This window comes from Humulus lupulus, chromosome X (genome assembly GCF_963169125.1).
Source record: "Humulus lupulus chromosome X, drHumLupu1.1, whole genome shotgun sequence".
NCBI lineage: Eukaryota > Viridiplantae > Streptophyta > Magnoliopsida > Rosales > Cannabaceae > Humulus > Humulus lupulus.
In genome coordinates, this window is record NC_084802.1 from 136,136,692 (window position 1) to 136,151,427 (window position 14,736).

Genomic DNA, 14,736 nt, shown 5'->3' on the forward strand with positions numbered 1-14,736 from the left:
TGACGATTCCATCGTGACGTAAGAGGGTTTGCTGGAACAATCTGTCTCTGTGTGCCTATCGCAGCCCCTCCTTATGGGTTGCCATGGGCATTCCTAGGTGCTTGTGAGGAGGCACCGAACTTGGGCTTGTGATTCTAACTAATCGACTAATATGCGGATGACCCCTATGAGGGCCACTGGGATGAGCATTTTGGCAGTCTCGCCCTGTAGGCACAGAACTTGGGGTGGCAGTTCTGACTGAATGACTTTGTTTTGATTGGTTATTCCTGTGGGACTTGTGAGCCCCACTTTTCCTCTTTCCGACATTAATTCCGATTGCGAGAGGGGGTAATCGAGCCAAAACCTCCTCAATTTGCCTGTTTGCCTTAGCGAGATGGCTTCTTAATTGCATATTTTCCATCTCAATGATAGTTAAGTAGTCTGGGTTTTGATTTGGTGGCAATGACACTGAACTCCCAGTGTCACCATGACCCGCCAGTTGTTTTCCCGAACGTTGCTGGAGTTCAAGGCCATGCTCGTTCGAAACAACAGTACGATGGGCCTCTTGCCCACCAGGCTGTTCTATCTCATTTTAGTGCATTGAGCGAGTGAGAACCATGATGAGATTCAACTGAGATTTTGATAAAGCACAAATTTCCCTCTCAATGAAAGCACCAAATTGTTGACGCGGTTTTTCGCCAACAGTGTATTAAGAAATAATAAGATAGATTAGTGCTTAGTAATAAACCGTAATGAAAAATGAAATGAATTCTCAAGAACACAAATCTTTTACGTGGTTCAGTGGTTAAAATCCACCTAGTCCACAAGCCTATATTATTGTTGTTTCTCTCTCTATTTTGGTAGAGTTTCAATATTAGAGAATAATGGTTCCCCTTCTTGTCCAACATTCCCAGTATTTATAAGGGAATTCCATAGACAGGTTTGGGTAACCGCGTGAGTCAATCACACATATACATATTTATTACATTTAATACATATATTTCTCATTTATAATGGGATATGATTTGATCATACAGTAAATGTTCTCCTAATATTTGAGACATTAAATATAATAGCTTGGTCATAAATAAACGCATAAAAGGACCCGAGTCTCTGGGGATCCATGGTTGTGCAATATATACAAATTATCACGAGCTGAATATCTCCTCCAAGATTGTACTTCGACTTCCGTTTGAATAATATGAGCTCGCGCTTCACAACCTTCGTGTTTGTAGCTTGGGTTAAACCTAGGACTCCTAATACCACATGTGTCCACATGAAACTGAAGTTGTCTTCGTGGATAATAAGCAGATATCATTCCCTTGGTTATTTTTCTGTATATTTATATGCCAGCTGTACCCAAACTAAGTGAATGAACTCGGGCTAAAATTAGGGTACAAAAAGAATGAATACATATATTTTGAAGAGATTTGAAGCACCTAAGGATTGAAGATGAATCTCGTTCTAGCGAAAAGTGCATGTAAGATTCCAATGTTGAGACATCCAAGCGTAACGCCATAGAGAAGCCCTATCAATCCAAAGGGAAGACTCATAAGAAACCCCAATCAAAGAAGGATACCTACCTAGCCCCTATGAAGAATGAAGGGCAATTCAAGGATGTGAGAGGCCCTTACTTTTTTTGTGGCATAAGTGGTCACATGGCTAGGGTGTGCAAGTATCAAAAGTCCCACTACCATGGATCCAAGGTTACCACAACAGAATAGGAGTTGGTTGCTACAGTGAGTAGGGTAAATTTCATCCGAGGAAAACTTCAAGGATGGTGGTATGATACTTCTGCAACCATTCATGTAACTTATGATAGAGCGGTCTTCAAATCCTTTGAAGAATCAAAAGATGGCCAGGAGATCCAAATAGGTAGTGAGCATAGATCCAAGGTGTTGGGCAAGCGTAATTTTGTTCTTTACTTCACATTCAGAAAGAAGGTTTTATTGACCAATGTGTTGTATGTTCTAGATATGAGTGGGAATCTTGTGAATGGGAACTTGTTGAGCAAACCAAACATCAAATCGATGTTTGAGTCTAGCAAGTTAATTCTATCCAAGGGGAACTTCTTTCTAGGAAACAATATATTTGTGATGGAATGATCAAATTGTGTACCAAATACAATTGTTTTGATAATAATGCATACTTTTCCTCCTCTTATATGCTTGCCTTTGATTCTATTACTTTGTGGCATAATAGACTTGCTCATATAGGACATAGTTCAATTAAAAGAGTTATTAAATTTGGCTTAATTGTATGCAATGTTGTTGACCATGATCAATGTGAATTATGTATTAAATCTAAGATGGTAAGGAAACATTTTCTAAGTGTTGAAATGAAAACTAACTTGTTAGATTTGATACATATTGATTTATGTGAATTGACTGGAATAATTAATAGAGAAGGACGTACATATTTAATTACCTTTATTGACAATTATTCTATATTCACATATGTGTACTTTCTTACGAATAAGGATGAGACCTTTAGCATGTTCAAAATCTATAAAGCGAAAGTTGAAAATCAATTGTACAGGAAAATTAAAGTGATTAGAAGTGATAGGACGATGAATACTTTTTCAATGAATTCAATGTGTTTTCTTAGATGCATGGTATAATACATGAATGTACAACCCCTTATACACCTTAACAAATTGGTATTGAGGAAAGAAATAATATAACATATGGTGAAATGATAAATGCTGCTATTACAAGCAAAATTGAGTTTTGCGTTATGGGGAGAAGCCTTGCTTAGTGCTTTTCATATTCTAAATATGATTCCTCAAAAGAGGAATCAAATTTCACCATATGAGATATGGAATGGAAAGAGGCCCAACCTAGGGTATCTTAAAGTGTGGGGGATCCTTGCTTATTGCAAGAGCACGAAGCCTAAAAGGACCAAGTTGGGTCCAAGGGCCATCAAATGTGTGACTGTAGACTATGCCTCAAATAGCAAGGCATATAGGCTATAATACTTGGAGTCTCATGTGATAATTGAATCAAGAGAAGTATAGTTCTTTGAAAAATTGTTCTATAGTGACAGTAAGCTTCAACAACCGATCTCATTAGAAGGAACTCAAGCAGAGTTACCTTCAAGTGTTGTAAAGCAATCAATATTTTCTAGAAGAAGCCAAAGGCTTAAAGAGGGAGGATCGCAAAATAAAACCTAGTAGATGGAAACCACAAGGGAGACCCTTGGAAGTATGCTATGCTACTTCAAGATGAGGATGATCCTAAAACTTTCCAAAATGCTATGCCCTCAAGGGACTCAAACTTTTTCAAAGAGGCAATAAATGATGAGATGGATTCAATTATGTTTAACAACACTTGGAAGATTTTTGATTTACCACAATGATCAAAGCCAATAGGTTGCAAGTGGGTCTATCGAAGAAAATACAAGACTAATGGAACCATTCAAGTCTATAAGGCAAGATTGGTGGCCATAGGGTTTAGACAAAAGGATGACATAAATTATTTCAATACCTATGCACCTGTAGCAAGGACAACTTCTATAAGACTGTTGTTTTCCTTATCATCAATGCACAACCTATATGTTCATCAAATAGATATTAAAATGACATTCCTAAATGGTAACCCAGATCAGGAGGTGTACATGGAACTATCAGAAGGGTTTGTTCAAATGGGAAATGAAAATAAGGTGTGTGATCTCGTTAAATCATTATATGGTATAAAACAAGCATGAAAAAAATTAATTGGGAAGTTTGGTGAAGCCATTGTTTTGGATGGGTTTAGAACAATAGTGCGGACAAGGGCTTATACTACAAGTATTGTGATGACTATGTCAATCTAGTATGTCTTTTTATTGATGATATGTTGACATTAAGTAATGACATGAAATGCATAATAGAAACGAAGAGGTTTCTGTCTTCTAACTTTGAGATAGAGGACCTTGGAGAGGTTTATGCCATTCTAGGTGTAATGTCCCGAAACTCCTAATAAGATTAAGTGTATGGGTTAACGTGTCAGGAAATCACGTGGGGATATTATGTGCTAATTAGAAGAATTATGTGAATTATATTAATTTATAATTGAGTATGCATGATTAGGTGTATTAAATGTGTTTAAAGACCCATTTTTGTTAAAATTGGGCATTTTCGTAATTTTGACCCGTTGAAGGTATATTTATTTTATGTGTTATATGCTTGAGACCATATGATTATGTGGATATATTTGAGATATTTGGCATGAGTCAATCCTTTTGAGAAAATTAGTGGAAAAGTCATAACGGGGATATTTTGCTAATTTGGAAAACTACAGGAATTTATTGCTAAATGGAATTAATTGAGAGAATAATTGGGATTAATGATTTAATTGAGAATTAGACGTAAAATTTGAGGTCTGAATCATGGTTTTGGAAGTTAATTTTTGGATTGGGGAAAGTTTGACTTTGAAAAACTCAAAGTTATGATTCTTGGAACTTTTGTGTCTGTGAGTGTTTTAGTGAAGTTTTAGTGTTCATTGGCACTTGGGTATCTTGTATTGGGGTCAAATTTCTTTGAAATCAGGTTGGAAACTTCATTTGAACATTTTTGGAGATCTTAGGTCGGTTATGAGCGAATTTAAACTCAGAAGTCTGGGTTTGCTCATTGGCGCAGCAGATCTAACGATGGGTTCCCTTGCACTGAAGCACAGTGTTTGAGGGCGCCTCTGTCGATTCTGAGCACAATAGCTATAGGGGTGGCACCCTTGCACTTGTGTAGTTTCACAATGTGCTTTTTTTAAAAGTCTGGGGAAAAGACTCGAGGGGGGGGGGGGGGGGATACTTCCATCACCCATATTGGTGGAATTGGAAGTCTCGAGAGATATGGAGTAGTCCTGGAATCTATTTTCTGAATTATTTCTTAATGAAAATATCGCTTATGTTTTGACTAGCGTTCCACGAGGCTCGAGACAGGAATCGTACTCAGGGTCGTTCCATCCTCTGCACTAGACTCAACGTAAGAAAACTAGCATATGCACAAAGATCTGAGTGTTTACTATATATATTAGCATTAATTTATATGTGGATGATCGATATGATCTACAATCGGCCTTTGTTTTGAACGTGGGGCCAGTCAGCAAGCGTGTGTAACGCAGGCTGTGAAGGTGAGTCCAGTTTAAGTGTGCAGTCCCCACCAGCCCGGCATTGCTGTTCGGCAAGGCTATTTTTCCTGGGTCATGTAAATGTGCTCATGTGATTAGAATGAATATACTTGTGAACTGTGAAATGTGTTCACGATTTATATGATGGAAATGAATGCATTTATCATCTATAAAGCGTGTGGTTATTGCTCATGGTTAATTGAATATTTCTTATGCCATGTAGTGTTTTCTTGTTGGGTCTTGGCTCACGGGTGCTCAATGGTGCAGGTAAGGGCAAGATAGAGTTGAACCATCCATGAGATGGAGGGCTATGGAGTGGCGCATACATATTCAGCCTGCTTTGCCACCACGGTCAAGTTATTTTTAGGAACTTAGAACATTAGTTCAGTTTTTCTGTAGTAGGCTATTTTAGTAATGTTTAATGTAACTGTGAATTGTTTAAAATCTTTTCAAATCTTGTGTGTTGTACGCCAAAATAAATACAAACTGAATCACTCAGTTTGGGGTACAGCTGGCAGATAAGCGCATGGAGAAAGCGAACAGGTAGAACATCTAGCTTTACTCTGGTGTGAAAAGTTTGAGTCTGACAACCAGATGATCTCCAGATCGCCTATTGTGCCAATAACCTAGTTGGAGACCCATGATGACTAGATTTCCTTCTAGGTATTTTGAACTTGGCCCATGTTAAGTTCCGTTAGATCTTTGACATCCAGCTCGAGGGAGGTGCTTAGCTTCCGGAGTGACGCATGGTGAAGGATCCCAAAAGACTCAGATATTCCTTATACGCTCATTAATGCCTAGATTGTATTACACATTTCTTACCCTAGATAACAGATGTATATTCCATAGGCAACAATATCCCTATGTAAATGAATGATCATTCTCATTGTTCATTTACCATATTTATGTACGCGGTTACCCAAATTTGTCCAGGAAAAACCACTAGAAATATTAGGGGAATGGACTGCTTTTTGATATTGAAAAACTTTCATACAGAGCCTAAAAGAGATTAATAAGATTGTCTCGTGGACTAGGTATATTTTAACCACGTTAAAGTGTGAGTGTTTGAGATATTGTTCACTTGATTAATTATGGTTTAGAAAAAAGAACAATAATATCTCTGTTGTAGGATTTGTTAATCCAATGTTGATGAAAAACTGCGTCAACAGATTGGTGCTTTCGTTGAGAGTTCATTAATGCTTAGTCCCCTATGAAAATTTTCACCCAACATTCACCCTGGTGGTCACCCGGTCTATGCTTTACAATGAAATGGAACAACCTTTGTGATCAGAAGGTGCATCATATGGCCGTTTCATTTGGAAAGGCCCAGACACTCAACAACCTCCTAGAAAGCAACATGTGGAACAAGATGATTCTGGGAGTTCAGCATCACACCAATTAAATCACCATCCAGGGCATCTGACATCCATCAAGATGGAAAATGCCCAATTAAGGAAACATCTCGCTAGGGCTAACAAGCATATCGAGGAGGTCCTAGCTCAATTACCCACTCTTTCAACCGATGTTAATATCGGAAAGAGGTAAAGTGGGTCAAATAGGTCCCATAAGAATAACCAACCCAATCCTAGTCACTCTGTTAGGAATGCAACCCCAAGCTCCATACCTGAAAAGCAGAATCATCAGAATACTCAATGTGCTAATCCTCATAGGAACCATCGTTCCCATGCCAGTCAATCGGTCAGAATAGCGACCCCAAGCTCCATGCCTTCTGAGAAGATTCAAAGGAATGTTCAGAACAACCCAACAGACCGAACTAAGACAAATTCGAGGAGGCAAAACACCCCAGCATATCCATCCATGCAACGATCAAAGATTCTTACACAGAGAACCCAGGAGATCGAGGTAGAACAGAGACGGGCTAACCTAGTGCACCCCAACAGAATGAGGATAACCTCACTGATAAGACACCCGCTGTCATCGGTTCAACATCTGACACCACCTCGCCTGCAGAGAAATGCTCCATTTCGAGGGGATAGCAGGAGAAATACTCCTCCCTTAGAAGACATCTATGTTCCACGGCCTCGCGCTAATTATCTAGTTCCTCGATCCCAGCCACGGGTTGTAAGTTTCGCCAATGGAATTTACTAGATGGAGAGCCAATGTGGAGGTAGGTCTGAGAAAGACCTGAGGAATCATTTTAGCTCTACGCAAAGTCTTCATTCCAACCCACATCTTGACCTTCGTGATAATCTGAATTTGCAAAGGTGGTATCCAGCTTGCCATGATTATGTGAGTTATACTCAACACAAGGGAGATCCGTCTATCGTACCCGACAATGGGACTGTCCTACCTAGGTCAAGCTTGGAGAGAAAACAACCCATCTAACACGTACAATAGGATGGGGCTGGTGATCAGGTCCAAAATAACCTAGACTCCATGGATCCAATCCACGAGCGATTGGCCTTGATGGAAGAACAGATGAAGAGGCTCCCATCTAGAAAAGGAGTCGATGATTATGATTCTGATGAGGAGCTTGAGCCTTTTGCTCCAAACATTACGATAGCTCCGTATCCTGTTGGCTTCAGGATGCCAATCATGTCTGCATATGACGGAAACACTGACCCGTCCAATCACCTCATGACATTCAATATGCTAATGATTGCCCACAATGTCAGGTTTGACCTCAGATGTATCTTGTTCCTTGCAACTCTAACCGGACCCACCAAATTGTGGTTCAAAAAATACAAAATTCAATTACCTTGTGGAAGAAATTGTCTTCTGAATTTAAGGGACAGTTTTGAGCTCTGAAGGAAACTTGCTTTGAGGCCTATTCATTGGCCAACATAAAACATCAACCTGGTGAGTCCCTGAAAGCATATCTGAGCAGGTACACCAATGTAGCAGCACAAGCTAGGGATGTTGATGATAGATTCAAGCTCATGGAAATGAGGACGGGAATCATAGCAGGAGGTAATTTATGGCAAGAGCTATAGCAAAAAGGAGTAAATTGTGTAGTTGAATTCCTGGGCCGAGCTCAGGAATGGATAAATCTGGAGGAGGCGTGATCTGTTGTCGCGGGAACCACCGAGACCCCTGTTCAGCTCGCTGGAGCGGTGGCAGATGTTGCAGCTACGACTCAACCTGTTACCCAGAATAACCAGGTGGGGAACAATAAGAGGAAGGGGGGTGGTGAGGGCGACCAAAATGGGAGAAAATAGAATAAGCCCGGAGAAAAATTCAAGCCCATTTACACCAACTTTAACGACCTGACTGATACGCGAGAGAATATTTTATTGTCGAACTCTAATCACCTTCCATGGAAGAAGCCAGAGTTGTTGAAGCACCAGAGGGCGAAGAGTGATCCCTCTAAGTTCTGCTGATATCACAATGACATCGGCCATGACATAGATGATTGCCGACAATTAAAAGATGAGATTGAAACTCTCATCCGAGCTGGACCGTTTCCCAGTATGCCCAAAATTGATTAGTTCCCAATCATCTAACTTGGCAAAACACTCATCGAGTTTCAAAAAATCCAATCGGTCAACCCCACTCTTAGATAGACTAGGGAAACCAAGTCGATCTCCCTCCAATAATAGGCGGGGATATAACCGCTATTGTCGGAGGACCCCATTTGGCGGGCACAAGCAATGGGGCCCAAAAAAGATACATACAGGAGCTGAAATCCCACAACGATACTAATTTTATCCCGAAGCAGAAGCTATGAAAACAACAGCGATTGGAGAAACAACCATTCATTTTCACGGAATAGGACACTAGCCACATTCAATTCCTGCATAATGATCCGTTGGCGACAACCATTTAACTTGCCAATCGAAGGGTACGAAGGATATTTGTTGATAATGGGAGCTCAATAAATGTCTTATTCAGGTCCAACCTAGAAAAGATGGAATTGTCCATAACTGATCTTAAGGCGACCTCAATGACCTTGTAAGGATTCTCAGGAGAAGGAACAATAGCCATAGGGATGATTGGTCTGGTAGTTACTCTAGGGGATGATACGCAAACTACTTCTAAAAAACTCGAGTTCGTCGTAATCAATTGTCCTGTTGCCTACAACGCAATTTTGGGACAACCCGTGATGATGACTTTTGAATCTATGACCTCGATCTGGCACATAGTGATAAAGTTCCCCTCAACCTTAGGTATTTGTACTATGAGAGGAGACCAGCTCAGTACCAGTGAATTCTATAGGATTTCCATGAAGGGAAAATCACAACCCAGGCAGCAAGCAATGGTCATGAGTGAAGAAGGAGAGGAGCCCCATGCAATGGAAATTTCCCATGAGGTGGAAGAACCTCAAGAAGGAAGTAGCAAGGTTGCCCACAAGGACAACATTGATCCAAGATTAGGCATAGACAAATCTGAGCACCAAGTATTGGAAGAGTTCGAGGAAATCAACATCAACCCAGAAGTACATTCAAGGGTAGTAAATATTTGAAACAATCTTTGAACCGAGAGGAAGAAGCAACTGGTCGAGTTTTTGCAAAATAACCTGGACATCTTTGCCTAGTCGCATGAAGATATGGTGGGAATCAGTCCGAATATAATAATGCATAATTTTAATTTGGACATGAATGTGTCTGCAAAGGTGTAAAAATGAAGGCTTCTGGGGAGAGAATGATCAGAAGCTTTAGAAGAAGAAGTATCTCACCTACTTAATTGTCGGGTTATAAGGGAAGCAAAGTATCAGACCTAGGTTGCTAACCATATTTTGGTCCCGAAACCCAGTGGGAAGTGGAGAACTTGCATTGACTTTTCCAATCACTATAAGGCCTATCCTAAGGATTGTTTCCCACTACCTTGAATCGATCAGTTGGTAGATGCAATAGCCGGTCATGAGCTCATGTCTTTCATGGACACATATTTTGGATGCAACTAGATTGTGATGAACCCTACCGACCAAGAGCACACTAGCTTCTTGACTAACCATAATGTATACTGCTATAAAGTTATGCCATTCAAGCTGAAGAATTCTGATGCAACATACCAGTGGCTAGTCAACAAAATGTTTGTTAACCAGATCGGGAAAAACATGGAGGAGTATGTCGATGATATGCTCATTAAATCAAAGACTGGCAGTAACCATATATCCAACCTGGAAGAATGTCTTGGCGTGCTTAGGAAATATGACATGAAGCTAAACCCCCTGAAGAGTTCCTTTGAGGTTTCATCGGGAAAATTTATGGGCTTCGTAGTCAGCACAAGAGGGATGCCTTCGCCAAGGTCACGTAAAGTAGTACAGAGCTTAACTGGAAAAGTGGCGGCCCTAAACCGCATCGTTTCAAAATCCACTATCAATTGTCTCCCATTTTACAACTTGCTCATAGGAAACAAAATGATTGAGTGGACCGAAGAATGCAAGCATTCATTTTGGTATCTAAAAACTCACCTAGTTGAACACCCCATATTATCAAAACCACCAGCTGGAGAATGTTTACTCTTATACCTAGCTGTGACGGAAAATGCGATCAGCGCCGTATTAGTTCGAGAGGAAAATCGGGCATAGAGACCAGAGTACTACATGAGTAAAACACTTCTGGGAGCTGAGTCTCACTATTGTTTAATAGAAAAAGTCACGTTCTGCTTGATCTTGGCCTCAAGAAAATAAAAGTAGTACTTCCAGTCCCACACCATCCATGTCTTAACCGATCAACCTTTAAGGCAGGCCTTGCAAAAGACTGAAACATCAGGAGATCTGCTTAAGTGGGCCATTGCACTCAGCCAATTTGAGATATTGTATATGCCACGCACAACAATCAAGAGTCAAGCGCTCGCCGACTTTGTGGCCAAATGTACAGGGTTTCAGGACGAGCCAATAAGAGCACCAGTGCAAGAGTTGTGGAAAATCTTCGTTGATGGATCATCCAACGAGAACGGATTTGGAGCTGGGATAATTCTGATCTCACCTAAGTGGCATTGATTCCATACAGCCCTAAGGTTCGAGTTTGAAGCGTCGAACAATGAGGAAGAGTAAGAAGCTTTATTTGTAGGAATAAGGGTGCCAAAATAACTTAAAGCAGGGGCGATTCAATGTTATAGTGATTTCAAGCTCGTGGTTAATCAAATACTAGGGGAGAATCAAGCTCGTGGAATAAAAATGGCGATATAGCTAGCTAAGGTTAAAGATGAGTTGTCTGAGTTTGAGTTCTGCTCCATTGAGTAGGTACGTCATGAGCAAAATTCCAACGTAGTCCTGTGTAGTTCCTAGAACAACCAAGCTTAATGGAGGAACGGGTTGAGGTCAGAGTGATTGACACAAAATTGACCTGGATAACCTCCATAGCGGAATACCGCACAACTGGTAAACTACCAGATGACCGAAAGGATGCAAGAAAATTTCTTTACCAAGCCTCATGATATGTTATGGTTGAGGGAACTCTATATTGACAGGGGCATTCGCTACTCCTCCTGTAGTGTGTTCTGCCCAAGGATGCACAGATTATCCTACAGGAGATGCATGAAGGCTTCTGTAGAGACCATGTGGGGGGCAAAATTTAACTCTAAAGATATTGAGACAGGACTAGTTTTTGCCTACACTCAAAAAGGGATTGTCTCGTTGACAAGGGGGTTTTTAACATTTCATCCAGAGCCTAAAACAGATTAATAAGATTGTATCGTGGACAAGGTGGATTTTAACCACTGAACCACATTAAAGTGTGAGTGTTTGAGATATTATTCACTTGATTAATTATGGTTTAGAAAGAGGAGAAATAATAACTCTGTTGTCAGATTTCTTAATCCACTGTTGGCGAAAAACCGCGTCAACACCGTGTGTATATTCAAACCTTTTAGTGAAACGTATAATTTCATTGATCAAAATTTTGAGTACACAAACAATCGTTAAATTTTAATTACACTTTTGAGTCCAAATAACTCGTTTAATGAGTTAAGTGCTATTTTAAACACATGATGTAACAATTCTAGATTAGTAGGGTGTTACAACTTGGTATTAGAGCTACCAAGGCTCATGGATCCTAAAGTTTAACCAAACATGTATTCTCACTGCTAAATTCAAGCTCGATTCACGATTCAATGGGTAATGGGTTGAATACCTATTTAGTTGTTTAATTGAACTATAAAGAGCATGATATGTTCTATTAGAGCATGGCCTTTTGATTGATACAAGAATGTTATAGACATGTGTTTTAGCATTATGTTTGTGGATGATGTGTTGTTTGGTTTTGATCGTGAGACTGTTTTTGGATATGATTATCATGCCTAATAGGCTGATTCATTGATCGTAGACATATTTGGAAGTTATTCATCTAAGCTAGTTAATTGGACCAGGCAGTGTTGATATTGAGGCTGGAAACGATAAGCAGGCCCAGAACCCTCCATCTTCCCCTTGGAAGTGGCAGTAGATGTATATAGATATGCAAGTGAGACTGCATTGGCAAGAGGAAGAGATTAGATGGTTGAGACAACAGCATCTACCAAGGGACACTGCTCTATTTGCTCCATCGGTAGGGGCACAAGTTTTGGCTTAGATTTGGGATGAGAACAGATTGGAACCACTATACGAGAGGTTCCAGAAGCAATACCCTCAATCCTTTGGGGGAGGCCTAGATCCACTCAGAGTTGAGCAGTGGATGGATATATTTATCTCAATCCTCGACTTTGTGATGGTGACATGCAATGATAGAGTGGTCCACGCCATGTATTTGTTACGGGATGATGCCTAGACCTAGTGGGAAGTGCTATACCAGACTCAAAACATCACTACAATGGGGTGGGAAGAATTTAGATAGTTGTTCAATGAGAGGCATTACAAAGACACAATTTGAACTATGAAGATGAACAAATTTATGAATCTGGTTCAGTGAAAGAGTATACCATTAAATTTGATGGGTTGGCCAAGTTCACTTTTGACATGGTGTCGATTGATGTGGTTCAGAGGGAGTTATTTGTTCGAGGGTTGAATTTCAGGGTTGCCCAGGGCGTCAGAATCGCCCCAATAACTGTGATTTCTTGTTGCTCAAGGAGTATAGAAGGCCCTTACTTTTGAGAGTGAAAAGGATGAAATATGGAGGGAGGGCACTTTAGGATGCAACACTTGGATAGTGGTACCTCTGTTTATTGGATTGGGTAGGGTGTAGGCCCCAGTGATCATAAAAGAAAGGCTATGGGCACATTTAGTACCCCTAGACCAAAGAGAGGGTTTTAGGGTGCTCAGAGTAGCCGTCAGGGCGTGGGTGAGAACTGGAAGACTTAGTCAGAGTGTGTTCAATGTAGAAGATGCCACTTGGGGGAATGTTGTGCTAAGTCATGTTTCTTGTGCGGCATGGTGGGTCATCTTAAGAAAGATTGCACGCAATTGAAGAATGAGGAAGCAAAGAAAGGTGACAATACAGTTCTGATCTGAGTAGTTGCTTTGACACAGTGGGAGGCTTTGGTGAGAGGTCAGATTACTAGCAATGACACATCTTATACAATATGAATTCATTTTTGCGCTATTTCTGCAATTTTTTATTTTGAAAGGTTATTGACGAACTGAGTTGATTCCAAAATATGTATGTTGTGGAAGTTTGGATGTTGTCATCTATTGGAATTGGTAGCCTCTAAAAGGAAAATATAGATCTTTACCGTTAGAGGTAGATAGTAGGGGAGTGGTATGAGGACTTGATAGAATAGTAATAAAAGAGTTTGACATGAAACAGGGTATGGATTTTTTGGCCATGTGGGAACGACCATGGACAGTAAAAGGAAAATGGTGACTTTTGCGTTTGAAGGAGAGGACCCGTTTGTGTTCATGGGTGCTATGAATGGGCCTCATAATCGAAGGACTTTGATATTAAAGGTTAGAGACCTATCCCAAGGAGGGTGCATGTTATCCCTAGCTAATATTTTGGATACCACAAGGGTTGTACCAGTTGGATCTAAGGATCTCCCGGGTTGCCTTCACATTTGGAGATTGAGTATGTTATTGAACTAACACTAGGAGTAGAACTGGAATCTGAGGCACTGTATAAAATTGCACCAACAGAATGGAAATAATTAAAGGTTGAGTTAAAAGAGCTACTAGACTTGGGGAAAATTTGATCTAGCTTCTGACTATGGGGTGCGCCAGTATTATTTGTTAAGAAGAATGACGAATCAACAAGGATGTGTACCGAATACCAAGAGCTGAAAAAGGTGATTATTAAGAATAAGTATATACTTCCAATGATTTACGACTTGTGTGACCTATTGTAAGGCAAGACAATGTTCTTAAGGATTGATCTTCGATCTGGTTATTACCAACTGAGAATCAAAGAGTAAGATATTTCAAGGACTACTAGCCGCACGAGGTATGGACATTATGGATTTTCGGTGCGGGATTTTAAACTGATACATGATCCAACGACCATCATGGATATGAAAAATAGAGGGTTCAAGGATTACTGGGATGATTCATTATTGAGTTTATTAGTAACGTAATTTCCTACTCCCGATCAAAGATAGAACACGAGCATCATCGTTGTCTTGTATTACAGCAGCTAAGAAGCGTAAGTTGCATGCAAGGTTAAAGAAGGATGAGTTCTTACTTCTTTAAGTAATATTTTTTAGCCACATTATGGGAAGGAATAGGATAGTGCTTGATCTATTTAAGATAGAAACAGTAAACAATTGGCCAAGGAACGCTTCAAAGGTTAGAAGTTTATTGGAACTGGTGGGATCCAATAAGGGT